This window comes from Dermacentor albipictus, chromosome 4 (assembly GCF_038994185.2).
Source record: "Dermacentor albipictus isolate Rhodes 1998 colony chromosome 4, USDA_Dalb.pri_finalv2, whole genome shotgun sequence".
NCBI classification, from domain to species: domain Eukaryota; kingdom Metazoa; phylum Arthropoda; class Arachnida; order Ixodida; family Ixodidae; genus Dermacentor; species Dermacentor albipictus.
The window spans coordinates 91,401,371-91,416,587 of NC_091824.1; the positions used below are offsets into that span (position 1 = coordinate 91,401,371).

A 15,217-nucleotide genomic window follows, 5' to 3' on the forward strand; every position below is an offset into this window, starting at 1 on the left:
CCACCGATAAGAGGGGGCGACGACGAGTACGCCCGCACCAGGACTTTCCACGACGCAGGCGACAACGGGCACTTCCAAAAGGTTTTCTATGAAAGCACCCCATCCGCACGGATGGGGATCTATTGGGGTACGCAAGTCTGCGCAGACCCATCAATAGAGCTTCCTCTGCCGACACAGTGACTCCCTGGCTGGTCCGGATTTCCGTTATGCGCAAGGCATCCTTGAGCATGTGGAGGTCGCCCTTCTCGAATCGGAACAGCCTCCGAAAAGTTTGGTCATCCATAGCCGCAGCGTCCACGAAACCGGTGGACGAAATCCTCTTCCTTTCTGTGGGCGCGCGGCGGGCGAGGAATAAATCTTCTATTTCTGTCCACGACAAATCAAGGTAAAGAAGCTGGTCGCATAGCACACGGGCACGCTGTCGCCGCAACGGCGTCATGTCAAAATCTGCAGTAGGCTCTAAATGATCAAAACAGAGACCACGTCGGATTACGCTGCACGAGAAGCCTAACAGCATGCAAACTAACAGCGTACCAAACGTATGTTTGGATTGCTTCGGCTCGGCCTCAGTCGTACCGTAAGCGCGTAGATAATCTTATGGATCTTTTGCCTAGTGTCGACATACATCGTTTTCATATATATTAATTGCTTCTAATAAAAAGAGTTTAGTGTACTTTACTTCATATGCTTCATTTCATATTTTATAAAATGATAACGCAGCAACGATCAGACGTTGGTGGTGCTGCGAGCGCATGCGACCTCATTGCGGTTTGCGTTTGGGGCCGCTAACCTATAACACGTTTCTGCTTGCGTACGCAAACGCAAACGCACCCAAGCGCTTGGGGCCCCAACGCCTTGCGTCCCCAACACTAAAACTGCCTAGTAGCTAGAAAAACCCAGTGGCGATTTAGCGGTAAATGCGAGAGAAATGCGTTAGCATAACGTAGCACCTCTTTCAGGTCTCGCAATGCGTGATTTACACCGCCTTCACAACGCTGCAAAGTGTTATCCAGGCGCTCACTCGAATAAGTGCGTGCGCGCGTATGCTCTCTATGAGTTCTCCCATCCTCTATCTTCCGCTACCAAGCGGCCGGCTTCCCACACTCCCTACACATACACTTTGTTCCTCCACTTTGACGCTCCTAATGATAACCCAACAAAACTCTACGATATAGAGTGCACCAATGTCCCCCAACGCAGGAAGTATATCGAGGCACCATATATATATATATACACGCATGGCTCTGTATGCGCGGCGAGCACGAGCGCCTCTTGCGGTGGTACGTGGTGGCATTCACAAATAACTGAAGGGTCGGGAACGCTTACGGCTCGCGGATGCCTTTGTGTATACACCCCCTGATCAAAAGTATATAGACCAGGAATTCCGCGTTAACGCCTTTTTTATTGTTTATTTAACAATGCTCTATCTGAGATGAAGAGGCTATAAAGGCAGATACAGCTGCCTAACGAAGCCCCCCCCCCCCCCCCCACACACACACACACACGTACACTGCTCAGAGGCGGAGAGCAACAAGAACACAGCGAAACAATACAGAAGCTTTTCATAACGGGTGTACAGATGTGTGCGCGCGCAAAAATGGGACCGGAAACGATTCCAATGCATTGCACTGTAATAAACATAGCAAGGGGCAAGCATACACGATGAGTCGAGGACGGGACACGCAATCACAGGCCCAAAGATTTCTACAAAGGGAGGGAGAGAGGAGGGAGGGAGATACGGCCTAATCTACGACTAAAATAATTCGAACCCAAAGGAATAAAGCGGCTCCTGCAACTCAACAATCATGGGACGCGGCCACACGCACTTTTCTTGCTCATCCCACGCATCTCGACCGTAACCTAGCTGAGTACTGCTGACGAGATAAGCCAGGCATCGACCGATTTCCGCAGAAGTATGGGTAGCACACGCGCTGCGCTATTTATACACAGCGCCGAAGCGGCCACAATTTCAGCATTACACATTAACGCGCTGTAGTTCGGCGTAAGACCCGACTCAACAAGCGGGCCTTCAACGAGCACGCGGCTTGTAATTCTGCAAGTCGCATAATGCACCGCGCCAATGAGGTTCCTCAGCCGGGAACTATATAGCCTCCCACCAACTAAACGCCACTGGCGAAGGGCCAGGAATTCAGCCCTAAACGTCGGGATTAATAATTGGACGAGGCTCGCGCCGGAGAACGGGCTTGCTCCGTGCGCCGGCGCACGGTTACAAGACCGGTTGCGTAACGGTGCAAACTTTTCCACGTGCGCCTTCCCCCCCCCCCCCCCAACCGCCTTTTCCCTCCCCAGTCCTCGCGTATCTAACGAAAGACGTAACACGCGCGGCGCTGGCGAAACCGGCCTCGCCTCGCTGTCGTTCACAGCTTCGCCTAACGAGGCGAGATTGCCTCGCCGAGAACAACGCTAGCTATGCGCGATCCCAATAGCATTTCTCACCCGCACTCACACGACACGTTGTGCAACGTGCATGTCCGCGCTGGGCTAAATGCACGCGCTCGTGTGCTGCGCGACCGGTCACCGGGTTACAGCCACGACGGAAGTATAAGCCGAACAAGTTTCGAAAGGAAGTATGCGCACACCACATGTATGCACTGTGGAGGCGGCAGCAGGCTACAACGGCTAAATTGCAATTTCAGGATAGCGTTTACAAGCAAACTTAAGCGCTTCACGTACGTAAAAAGATAGCGTTGTCATCGTTAATTGTGCATGCATGCTCCTTACGCTACACTCTAATAACAGTTTACACCCTTTGGCGTGCCCCTTCTGCCACACAACAATAACTGTCATCTGCCTTGATGCGTTTCCTTTCTTTAACGCAGTGAACCCGGAACTTTCCAGTAACGAACGGCACGCGCGTTATCAGCATAGAACAGTTTACACCCTTTGGAGTGCCCCTTCTGATAACGCGCGTGCCATTCGTTACTGGAAAGTTCCGGGCTCGCAGCGTTAAAGAAAGGAAACGCATCAAGGCAGATGACGATTATCACTGTGCGGCAGAAGGGGCACGCCAAAGGGTGTAAACTGTTCTTAGAGTGTAGGCGTTATTATGCAAATGGCGCGTTGACGACGACAGGCCAAACAAAGAGTATTTACTATTATACTATAAGTGATATTTGCAAGCATATTACAATGACAATAGGCAGTCCAAGATAACACAAATGTGTGTTTGTCCTTGTCTTAGTTTTGCGATTTTACTATATCACGAAACAAATACTTGCAGTTACAAAATAGTGGCTTCGTTCTATATTAAGCTGCGAAATACATCCGGTAATGTGGTCGTTAGTCCGGCCTTAGTAGAATCCGATCGGACTGGAATACACGCACTCGCTACGCGGTGCTCCGTAACGCTCTCATCGGACCACCAGCTGACAGAGGCCGCATGCCAGACAGCACTCTACGATTTCGCACGCAAGTTAGATTTTATCACTCCGAGGTAAACCAGCAACATATTACCCGCAACACTCACACCCGGAAGCTGTGTCGATCGTAAGCTCCTCCCCCCCCCCCCCCCTGTTCCGTTTTAACAGTATCGCGCAATCCGCAACTTCCACGTGCACTATACGACAATCATCGTCATTAGCTAGTATTTAAAGCCAGTGGCAAGACAAGTGTGGTGATTACATATCTATAACTATCCTCTGTCTTGCGTATAAGACGGACCCAATGCGTGACTACAAACTTCCTAATTTAATCGTTCCCCCAATTACTAGCTCAACACGCTGCCTGCAAAAGGCATTTTCCGTTCTTTGCCGTGCAGCCGTTGTGTTACGCAAACGAACCTTCGGGTACCTGATGTTGATGTAGGCATCACGAGACCTACCCAACACCAGCTCTTTGGCCGGCCTACCCACTCATACTCATTGTATATAGTGAGTCTGCAGTATGATTGACGAAGGGCGTGGCTGGACGTGAACACGAATGAGAGTTGATTGCCGGCGAGTCTGCTGTGGCCGTGATGCATAATCTGAACTTGAGTGACTACTGTCGGCGCGTGCGAGTGGATGCGAGTACCAGCGTAAGTGAGAGCAGGTTAGTGCGAGTTGACATAAGTAAGGAACGCGAGTGAATGCTAGCGAGGATGAGTATATAGGTGCGCGAACCTGAGTGGGTACAGGTGATCGTGAGTGAATGTCGATGACAGTGAGCGGACACAGAGTGCGAGTGACAGTACTTGAGTGCGTATACCATGAAAAAAAAAAAGTTAGCGAGTGTGACTCTCAACTTACTTTGCGAACCTACGCACTATACATGCATTCAATATGCGATAAAAAAGGAACACACTGCATTAATTAAGCCAATCCTAACGCTAACCATTTCACTTTCCTTCCCATCACTCGCAGCGCAGTTTCTAACTTTCTTTCCAGTTTGTGCAAACCTCGCTCTATATATATAAGGGTAAATTTCTTCAACGAGCAGTTCACGGCGGACAGGTTCCGGATTGCTGCAACCGCTGCAGTGCAAAACACTCGCCCGCCGAGCGCTTATAACTAGTGCAAACATGCGACCTCGTTGTCATTCGTCGCGAAGCGACTCACTTCCGCGCCCGTCGACAGCTTCCGCGCAAGTATGTCGCATCCAAACACGGGCCTTGCTAGCGTATTCACACTCGCGCGACAGGTGCAGCAAGAGAGGAGTTCGGGGCGTATGCAAACAAACAGATCGGACGTGAAAATAAACACTGCGACGAAAGTTAACAGAAAGCTGGGAAACGGAGGCAGAGGATGCCAGGGCAAACAAACTGCGTACACGTAGTATGCACACGTATACTGCGCATACTGCGTGCACGTATTACACGCGGCGGCTGATTCCCGCGGACAAGATTGCTTCGTCTTTCCCGCGACCCTCGCCACCTCCTGCTTTCGCGGGACGTAACGGTGCCTTTGTTCTTACGTTTTCTAAGTGCCTCTCTCTCTTTTTGTTTTACTTCTTCTATTACACGCACCGGTATCGCGACCGAGTCTCGTACCGCCTGGCCGAGCAACGAACACGGGAAACGCAGTGAGCGCCGCTGCCGCTGGCAGGCAGCCCGGCCGCGGGACCGAAGCAAAAACAATATCGGCGCACGCATGAGTGACTAGAAGAAAAATGACGTCCCTGTTGTCGCCAATTCAATGCACCACCACCGCCGCCGCCACCCGAACAGGACGGTGAAACAACGAAGGCAAGGAGCGTAACGGGAAGGGGAAAGGGGTTGCGGTAGAGAGGGAGAGACAATTGCTTCATGCGGCAGCGGCCGATGGAGGAAGCCCGCGGTTGCATCCAACGAAATGTGGTCGCGCCGGACTTCGGCCTGCCAGAACAACAAACGGAGAAAGCTTTGCCAGAAGACGCAATGCGGCAGCAACGGCTATATGTTGCAGAGAGAAAAGGGGGGAGGGGATAGACTCCTGACTTCGGCGTGCGGCAGATATAGGTGTGCCCTCTGCGTGGAGAGATAATGCGACCACATCACATTCGGAACAGGCAATAAGCGCGCGGTTAGGCACCGGAACTAGTGTCTGCGATGGCGTGACATCTGCGGGGGGAGAAAAAAAAGTACAGAGAAGGTCTCGAGTGCGCTCCAGGGAAGTTAGTACCTACCAGTGGCTAATATTTACCCGCCGGCGATATCATTACCTCCACTACCTGACGTACACCTTGCTGCACATGCGTCTCATTTCTGTATGTAAGACGAGGATGACCAGCCGAGGTGTAGCTTATAGTTAGTGCGGCGCGGCTCAGCTCGAGGTAGCAGGTTCGATCCGTGCCGCGGCGGCCACATTTGTATCGAGGGGAAATTCAAAAACGCTTATGTGTACTTAGATTCGGGTGCAAGTTAATGAACCCTGGACGGTAAACGTTAATCCGGAGTCCCCCACTACGGCGCGCGTCGTAACAAGATCGTGATTGTAGCACGCAAAATTACATATCTTTTTTTTTTTTAAAGAAAATGACGGAAAGTAGGCCAAGTTGGTGTGACTGCATCCATTTTGTAACCACAACGCTAAAAGACTTCTTCGACTTCAGAAACCGCCTTTAAAGCAGCATCCTACGAAGCTCGAAAAAGTGCAGATATATACCATGCGCGTGGCACCGCGGTTATGTTCGTTGACGTCGGTGTAGGTAATCAATAAAGCGCCACAAAATGTAAACTACACGGCAGCCATCAACGGCAATACGGCTAACGCACACACGATGAGCAAAAAATGAAGGAGCTACCGTGATGACCTGTCCTGTGTCCTTGCTCGCCCCAGTTTGTGCCCGTTTGTGTCTTTCAAACGTGCAGCTGTACCGACTTGCCCAGCAAGGCCCACAGCTAAATCTAGCCGAACAAGAAAGAAACCGGCAAACATTGACGACGTTCGCCGAAAAGGCTACCCCGCGATATCTGTTTATACAGACCTCCACCGCGGATGAGCGCCGCAGTGCTCACCCTTGGGGTGTCGGATTTCGTCACCGTGCACAATCGTCTTCGTCGCGCCAGGAATAGCGAGCGCTACGCTAAACCACCTGTCCCTGCAGGTAGGAATTTCTCCGCGAAGTACACGGCGCTGAGGAGAGGGACGTCTTCGTTATCGTCATGTTCGAACCTCGACCGCCTATACAGACGCGGTACATGCGTAACACGACCCGGCCAGCGAAACCGGTAACGCGATCCAGTTTTGGACTCGAGAAAAGGTTCGACACTCGATCCTTTTTTCGTCGCAGCGCTGTCATCGAGGCGGATGAGTGTATTGAATGGCACGACAGATAAGAGCGACGGTGAGAGCGAGAGACCGCTGCTATATGAAGAGAACGCGACCAATGACTCCCCCCCCCCCCCCCCGGGGGGGGGGGGGGGGGCTTGCTTGTAATCGACGGGCAACAGAGAACGGGCCGATAAGATGGTATGGCATCTGCCAAGCAATTTTCACTTGCAGGGGAGTTTGCAAGGCACGTACAATGGATAGGCTCACAACCAACAACCATCCCATAAGGCTGTCTGTCGAGACGGCTTAAAGAAACGTGCTTCTTTGTTTCGTCTGTGGCACTGTGCAAACAAGAGTGTTCGACACCAGCCCTCCCAATGGGGCGTGTGCTTGCTACAGCAGAAAAAGCCATAAGCCGCATAAAGCCGACAAGGCGAGGGCGCTGACAGAGCCGTAAGAAACGAAACACACCGCACTAATACTGATACTGATAATATGGTTGCGCTGCCGCTACCAGGACGAGCACGAACACACACACACGCAAACAAACTAGAAAGCGAGATCCAAACAGGAAAACTCGTTTTTTTTTTTTTTTCTATCTCGCTATCCTGCACAGCTTGGCTGATTGCACGGCTTCGGCTTGCCGAACCTTGTCGCCGGCTTCGGCAGCCTTTCACGATTCCTGTTGACATGCCTGCTTACGGCGAGCTACGGGAATCAAGAAGCAGAAAGGCGAGACAGCAGCGAGCTGGCCCAGTCGCGGTATAACCGGACGGAAAGAAGCCCAAGACAGGCCGAACTGCCCCATTGCGTAATTGCAGGCCTCGTTGCTGCTTTTCGTTCGGCCACACCGCAGACGTAAACGCACATAAAAAAGAAAAAGAAAACGAGGAAGCAGAAGTAGAAGCGCAGCGACATAGCAGGGGCTCGCAGTAACGCGGCGCGCAGACGAGATTCGTTCGTCAGAGCCGCAAAGGCAAGAGCTCGCCACGAAACAGACAAGCCGGTTTATCTAAGGCACTCGGCTATGGCACACGAGAGCATTGCGCCAGGCGCCGATAACAAGATGACGACAGCGCGGCCCGTCGATCTCGACAAGGAGCCGCGCTTGGTTAGAGGCTGCCTATTTCATGAAAAGATGCCAACGACAAGATGCCAACGCGGGTGCCAACGCGGCTGACAAGGCCGATGCAAAGGAGCTGCGTACTGATATCCAGCGCCGCAAGGCGCAGACGATATATACATAAGAAAATCTCGGCGATAGAAAAATTGAATAGCACCGGGCCATTGCGTGGGCCGATTCATTTTTGCGCGTAGCTAGTTTGTTACGAGGTATAGCCGCTCGAAATATACGAAGGCCTATACCTCGTAACTAACTAGCTACGAGGTATAGCCGCTCGAAATATACGGCGGCATGCATATTGTTCCAGCAATGCAGTTTTACGCCCTGCGTTTATTTCCCAGAGCCAAACAGCAATGCGTGTCGCTACAGAATTTGAGTAGCAATTTCTCGAACCTCGTGCAAGTCCCGAGTTTCCAGCGAAAGGCTGCGCTTTCGAGTGCGGGTTGAAGGCCCCAATTCGGCCATTACGACACACGCACACTAAAGTCATAAATGAAAAGTTAATCAGTGAAATGTTAATCAGTTCTCATTCTACTGGTAATTATCGCGCGAATTTCGATGGGCGCCGCCGCTACATACGAAGCATGGTGAGCAAAAATTTTTTGTCTCACATCCCCTATACTTAACAAGGTAGGGGTGTGCCAATATTCGAAACTTTCGAATGACGAATGGAATATTGCCCTATTCGATTTTGTCTTCGAACAAAATAGTCGCTATTCGTAAATTTTTATATTTTACGAATAGTTTTTTAACATTTCGGAATCGCAAACTGTGCTCAATCAGACGCAAAATTAGAGCAAAAGTACGATCAATTACATATCCGCAGCCATAGTATGAACGTAAATTAGGAGAAGTTGCGTAGTGTAGCAGGCTATGTTGCTCAGCGCGGCAGACTTGCTAAACCACGATCATTCGCCCCTCCAAAGAATCCTGGGTATACGCGAGCTGCATATCTCAGTCAGTCAGTCAGTCAGTTTTTATTCGCAGGAAAATCACATCATCCTGCGGGTGGCAGAGACTAAAGGCACGATTGCCTGACGAGGTCTCTGCCCCATATCTGTTCCCCATACTCCATTTGTGGTGTTAAATAAGCAAGGCTTTATAACGTGCGTTGTAACGACAGATGCATTCTAACGTTATTAATACTAAAATGTAAACATTGCTTTACTAACGTTGATACTTGCATATAAACACATTTTTGTAATAATAAAGGTGAAAACAGGTGCTCGTTATTCGAAAAGTATTCGATATTCGATTCGACTCGCCTATGGCACTATTCGATTCGTGTTCGACTTGGTCTCGAAAATTGCTATTCGCGCACCCCTATTTTTGTGAGGCAAAAAAAAAAAAAGAACTACAATTATGGGCTTTTAAGTGCCAAATAAACCACTATCTTATTATGACGTCCGCCGCGTAGTGAGGGACTCCGGAATAATTTGGATCACCTGGGGCTCTTTCACGCGCACTTAAAATCTAAGTACATGGGTGTTTTCACATTTAGCCCCCATCGAAATGCGGTCGCTGTGGCCGGGATTCCTTTTAATATAAGGCCGCCGCTAAATCACTAAATGATTTTTTTGCACTGGTCGTGGAACAATCATCATCATCATCATCATCTTTTTTATCTCCACTGCAGGACGAAGGCCTCTCCCTGCGATTTCCAATTAACCATGTCTTGCGCTAGCTGATTCCAACTTGCACCAACAAATGTTCCAACTCCATCACCGCACCTAGTTTCCTCGTGTGTGCGCTTCATTTCCTTTGGCACGCATTCTGTAACTTTAATGGTCCACCGGCTATCTACGTTACATTACATGAACTGCCTAGCTCCAGTTTTTTTTTCTGTCGTAATGTCAACTACAATACCGGCTATCCCCATTTGCTCTCGGATCCACACCGCTCTCTGGCCCACATCGCTCTCTGCGCGGTCCTCAACTTGTTCTTCAGCTTCTTTGTTAACCTCCAAGTTTCTGCCTCACATGTTACTCCCGGTAGAAAGCTACGATTGTATAGTTTTCTTTTCGACGACAGTGGAAAGCTCCCAGTCGGTATCTGGCAATGTTTGCCGTATGCACACCAACCCATTTTTGCTCTTCTGTAAGTTTCCTTCTCATGATCACGGTCCCCTGCGAGTATAAATGTCCTATAAATAAACGTACTCCTGTACATACTCTAGAGCCTGACTGGCTATCGAACATTACCTTTGTCTTCCGCACACTAATCTTCAACCCCACGCTTACACTTTCTCGGCTAAGGTCCTCAACCGTTTGTCGTATAATTCGTCCCCAGTGTTGCTGAACAGTAAAATGTGATCTGCAAACCGAAGGTTGCCGAGATATTCGCCGTTGATCCTCACTCCTATAGGGCTACGATGGAGAACAGCGCACACAGGTCTCCACGTGTGTTAATACGCTTTTCTGGTGTCGTATACACAGTCTTCCTGCTCGTGCTACACCATGCGAAACATTCAAAGATGGCGCACCAACAAACCCTCATATCGTCAGCTGGCAACCCTGCTGTTCCGCATTAGGTTAGGCTAGGTTGCGAGAATTGTGAGATCGCTGCACTTTTCGTCATTATCCCAGACAGCGACCTTCCGTCGTCCTGCCGCGTCAAGTGTCAAGAGGCACAGAAGTCCTCCCCGCTCTATAGGAAGTCCTCGACTACCCGCGCTGCAATCTCGAGCTGCAATCTGAAACAGGGAGCGCCGTTTCAAGTTGCTGCTTCCACTGGGCCTTAAGTACGCCTCGGATAAACAAGTAAAGCAAAGAGAGAGAGAGAGAGAGAGCAACTTTCTTTTTCTGTCTGCCCGCGTTATTATTCTCGTTCTTCCGGGTCAAAAACTTGTCGCCATCCGGCGACCGCAGACAGGCGCTCCACTTTAGATGCGCTCTCTGAACACCTGCCGGCAGCAATTCTATGGCGTCTCGTCGGCGTAGAGCAGTGAGCACTTTTTTGCGGTGGCTGTGCAGCTAAGGCAGCGCGCCCTCATTCATCTAGCCCTACCGCCGCACCTGTGCAACCTCAATTTACCAGACCTCTGCGTAGAGAAATTTTCGGTATAACGTTTTGCTTTGAGTAGAACACTTTCGTTAAGGAGAGGAAGAAAGTAACGGAGTGATTACATACGTTTTATGGGCCTTTCTTTAACAGAGCCTGTTCCCGATAACCATTATAGTCTATGAGCTGGATTATTGAGAGACCAACATTATTACTTGCACGAGAAATCGAGATACATGGTCAACTAATTTACCAATCTAATTAACTTGCTAATGAATCACGTTGCAGTACATACTGCAATTTACTAATTGTCGCCAGTGATTTGCAAGGCATATCCACTTGGAATAAGTTTCCAGACTTACACCAGTTTGGAGATATGCGACATCAAACTCTGTAAAAATGCCCTGTTGTTCCACTTTTGTAAACAAAACGCTTTTTATGCAATGGAGCACAAAAACAATCGGAAAGCCCTTGTATTTCGTCCCACAGAGTGGGAAGTAATATATCGAAACTGGCGTCATCCGGGACATTCATTTCAAGTGGATACGCCTTGCAAACTCACCTACTACAATTCTTAAATTGCGATATGTGCCATAAATAATTTATAAACAAGTTAATTCATGCATTTTCGTTAATTAGTTCAATGTGCACGTGTTTCCATTGATTGTGCTGGTCATGTCCGCCTCTTGGAATGATCCAACTCAAGGAAAAGAATTGCATCTGCCACAGGCAATCTTTAAACATTCTGTAAAACTTAAACATGATCACCCCTTATATGTTTTTCGATTTAATGAAGCAACTTCACGTGGCAGTTCTCATTCGACTAAACATTCGCCTGCCGGATAAGTTATTTCCGAGTCTCCGCGAGAAACAACAACAAAAACACCAACAAAATATGGAGGGGGGGGGGGGATGCTGACCCGCGCATTAATGGGAATCGATGTTATGCGAATCATTTTAGCGGGCGCAGCGTTTTCGAGAAAGGAAACGCATGCAAGGCAAATGACGATCATTGTTGTGTGGCAAATATACACCCCAAATGGTGTACATTTGTTCAAGAGTGTATTTGCATCACCGTTTAGAGTTCTTCCAAAGGTTACTAGATGGACCAGCGTGCTTCTGTAAAAACAAGCAGTTGTGTTTGACGACAGCCTACGTGCGACAGCAGAAGCAGAAGCCAGACGACGACGATAGTGTAACGGCGGCAGTGCTACGACAGTTTATTTTAATATAACTACTTCCTTTTTTCTTTCTTTAACGCCAGGAAGAAGCCCTACGACGTTAGCCGATCCCGAAGGCACCCAGCCGAACGCAGCGTCTTGTGATCGGCCGTTCACCCCGCGACAACCTCCGGTCACGGATAACGCGATTATGGGGAACAGGCCAACGGCCTCGTCAGAATGGTCCTCAAAACGGATGATATATGTCCAACAGGGGGATACCTCGGTCAGGAAAGGTTTGATCAATTAGTAAGGATACGGCCATCCCTTGTCAGCCCAAGGAGGTTATATAAAAACTGCAATTGTCTGTAACCTCCTTGTGTCAGCCACACAAATTGGCACGTCCACGCCAGAGGCGCGGTCAGTGCAATGATACGGTCCATCACCTGTCAGCCGCCCTAATTGGCACGTCCACGCCGGGGACCGAGTCAGTTCACGATCGGGGTCAGCGTACATCCCCCCCGTCCCTGGTTTGTGCCCACTGATCATCATCATCATCATCATCATCATCATCATCAGCCTGGTTACGCCCACTGCAGGGCAAAGGCCTCTCCCATATTTCTCCAACAACCCCGGTCATGTACTAATTGTGGCCACGCCGTCCCTGCAAACTTCTTAATCTCATCCGCCCACCTAACTTTCTGCCGCCCCCTGCTACGCTTCCCTTCCCTTGGAATCCAGTCCGTAACCCTTAATGACCATCGGTTATCTTCCCTCCTCATTACATGTCCTGCCCATGCCCATTTCTTTTTCTTGATTTCAACTAAGATGTCATTAACTCGCGTTTGTTCCCTGACCCAATCTGCTCTTTTCTTATCCCTTAACGTTACACCTATTATTCTTCTTTCCATAGCTCGTTGCGTCGTCCTCAATTTGAGTAGAACTCTTTTCGTAAGCCTCCAGGTTTCTGCCCCGTAGGTGAGTACTGGTAAGACACAGCTGTTATATACTTTTGATACTTTTTTATATACTTTCACGTGCCCATTGATGCGCGTGAGTTTCTGACAAAGCTCCCTTCGGAGGGTAAGGGCAACCGACCTCCGGACTGGTGGGACCTGATGTCATCGTTCTCCTGACGCCGGATTGGGGAAAGTGACTGAACAATGACAACGCAGGGCCTAAAAGGAGCAACGGACAGCGAGAGTCATCGGCTGCTACAACTTGATCATGCACCTTTTCTGTATTATTTTGAATTTCCTTGCAAATAAGTAAATATAAACGTGTTTGTCAAACGTCCCGAGTATCGGACCCAGCCTCACGTTCCTTTGCTCCTCCACGATGAAAGTAGATTCCACGTCTTGGGACCCCAAGTCACAATAATCCCAAAGCGTTAGCTGCCACGGTATTGCGCATGCGCAGTACCGTGGCCCAGTATCTAACGGGCCACAACGCCAGTAACGGGCCAGTAGCTAACGGGCCACAAGGCTTGCGTCCCCCTAATCTAAAGCTCTCTATTTTGGGTGTTGGCTGACCTAGGAATATATACCCTTACACGCATGCGCAGGCTATTAACAAACCTATTATTTTGTGTGTGTTTTAATTTGCGGCAAGGAAACACGTCTTTCAGCGAGCAACAACTAGGACAAGAAATAGTTCTGTTGAAACATCAGCCATCGGCTGAGCCGCGCTTCCGCATCCCACCGAGAAAGCGCTCTGGAACCTCCGTCTTGGGTCCCTCTATGCCTGGGAACGCCTTACACGTTTCCCTCCGCACGGATGTCCCATCAGAGACCACTTCGACTTTCAAGCCACCTAGTGCCGCCCGTGCGTCGTCTTCTATGTGCCTTCATTTTGTGTGTGTTTTAATTTGCGGCAAACAAGATGTATTTCGATGTCTGATATATGAAGGCGCATATCCTGGAACTGTTTTGTTAGCGTGACGGTGTCCCGAGAAATATCGCTGATCTTGTGTCCTGCCCTGGATCCTCCGTGGAGTCCACACTTTCTTGGTGGTGGTAGTTCCCGCAGCTGTATGTACGTCGACCACTGCAGTGTCCGCGGACGCCGCACCGGGCACTTTGGGCGGCTGGTCAGTCAGTCAGCCTGGAGGAGACCATGCGCCTCCCGCAGCCCTTTGCCGGCTTTCCCGCATTCCGTTGCTGTGTTCCTACCGGAGTTTCACGGTTTCGCGGATGATGCTGACTTCTGGGTGCGGGCACTTAATCTACTGGGTGATCGCCACGGATGCTTGGCCAGACAAAAAATGATGGCTAGTTGGAGGAAACAGGCTTCGCGGTGCAGCGAAGACATGGGACAAGAACGAAGGCGTCAAGCACTGGTCCTGGCCCGAATAGAGTGCTTCTCTGATAGCTGCTCTCGGCCGGTTCACCTCTGCTTGCAGCCAGTCCGACCAGTACTGTTCCTCGGACGGAACTCGTGAAGGGCATAGTCTAAACACTGCCGCTGTGCTCCGGAGCCACACGCCAGACAGATTCGCAGACCGCCCGGCCGCAGACACTAGCCGCGGGTTGCTGTTTCCGCTATGGCTCTCTCAGACTCTGCGTTGTTATCCGACACTCCACCGAGACCACTTCCCGACCACGGCAGTTGGTGACGTGCGCGGCTCCCAGTTTCGCCATCGCTTCGCCACCCGGAGGCGCCGGCTCTTCTTTTACGTGACGCGCAGCTGCTGCAGAGGCCAGACTTCTCCGCAGACCCGAGCAACGGTAAGCTTCCTGAACTATCGTAGCCTTATTCCCGCATGTCTGCGCAGCAATTGGCCGAAGGCCCAGCTGTTCGCCGCGGCGTGCCGAGTGAAGTCTCCCTGGGAGAAGCCAAGGCGACGAACACGAATGAGGTCCCATTTATCAGTGACCTGCCCGTGGAATCGCCCTTTAATCCACATTTCTGACAAGGACGACTCAGCAGCACGCGTTTCTCCGCGTTTTCTTTGAGTCGCCCGCGAAAGACAGCGTCGACAATGCCTGTGGCCAGCATCGGCGTCGCAAGACCCGCGAAGCCAGAGCTCCGCACGATAACCGAAGCGCCGTCGGCTCGCATGCAGTGGCGTAGCTAGGTCGTCTGGCACCCGGGGCCCATAGGTCTTCTGTCACGCCCCCCCCCCCCCCCCCCCCCCCGGGTGTAGTCGAGGAAGTCGAGGACATCAACAATTTCCGGGTGTCTTCAGGCGTATATGCACCCCTCCCCCCTCCCCTCCTGCACCGGCCCCTTGCAACCGGGGCCCA

The 15,217-nt window shown here is 50.5% G+C and overlaps 2 protein-coding genes across 5 annotated transcripts in view; one reads left to right on the forward strand and one right to left on the reverse strand.

Annotated features, from left to right (window-relative positions):
- The window catches only part of Wdr37 (WD repeat domain 37), a 184,667-nt gene that overhangs the window by 84,254 nt on the left and 85,196 nt on the right, over positions 1-15,217 (reverse strand). The gene's annotated exons all lie outside the window — the stretch shown is intronic.
- Positions 14,574-15,217, forward strand: part of LOC135897576 (uncharacterized) — an 84,575-nt gene continuing 83,931 nt past the window's right edge. Inside the window, exon 1 of the mRNA XM_065426246.2 lies at positions 14,574-14,698. The gene's annotated coding sequence lies outside the window, so the exon portion shown is untranslated. The remainder of the gene's footprint in view (positions 14,699-15,217) is intronic.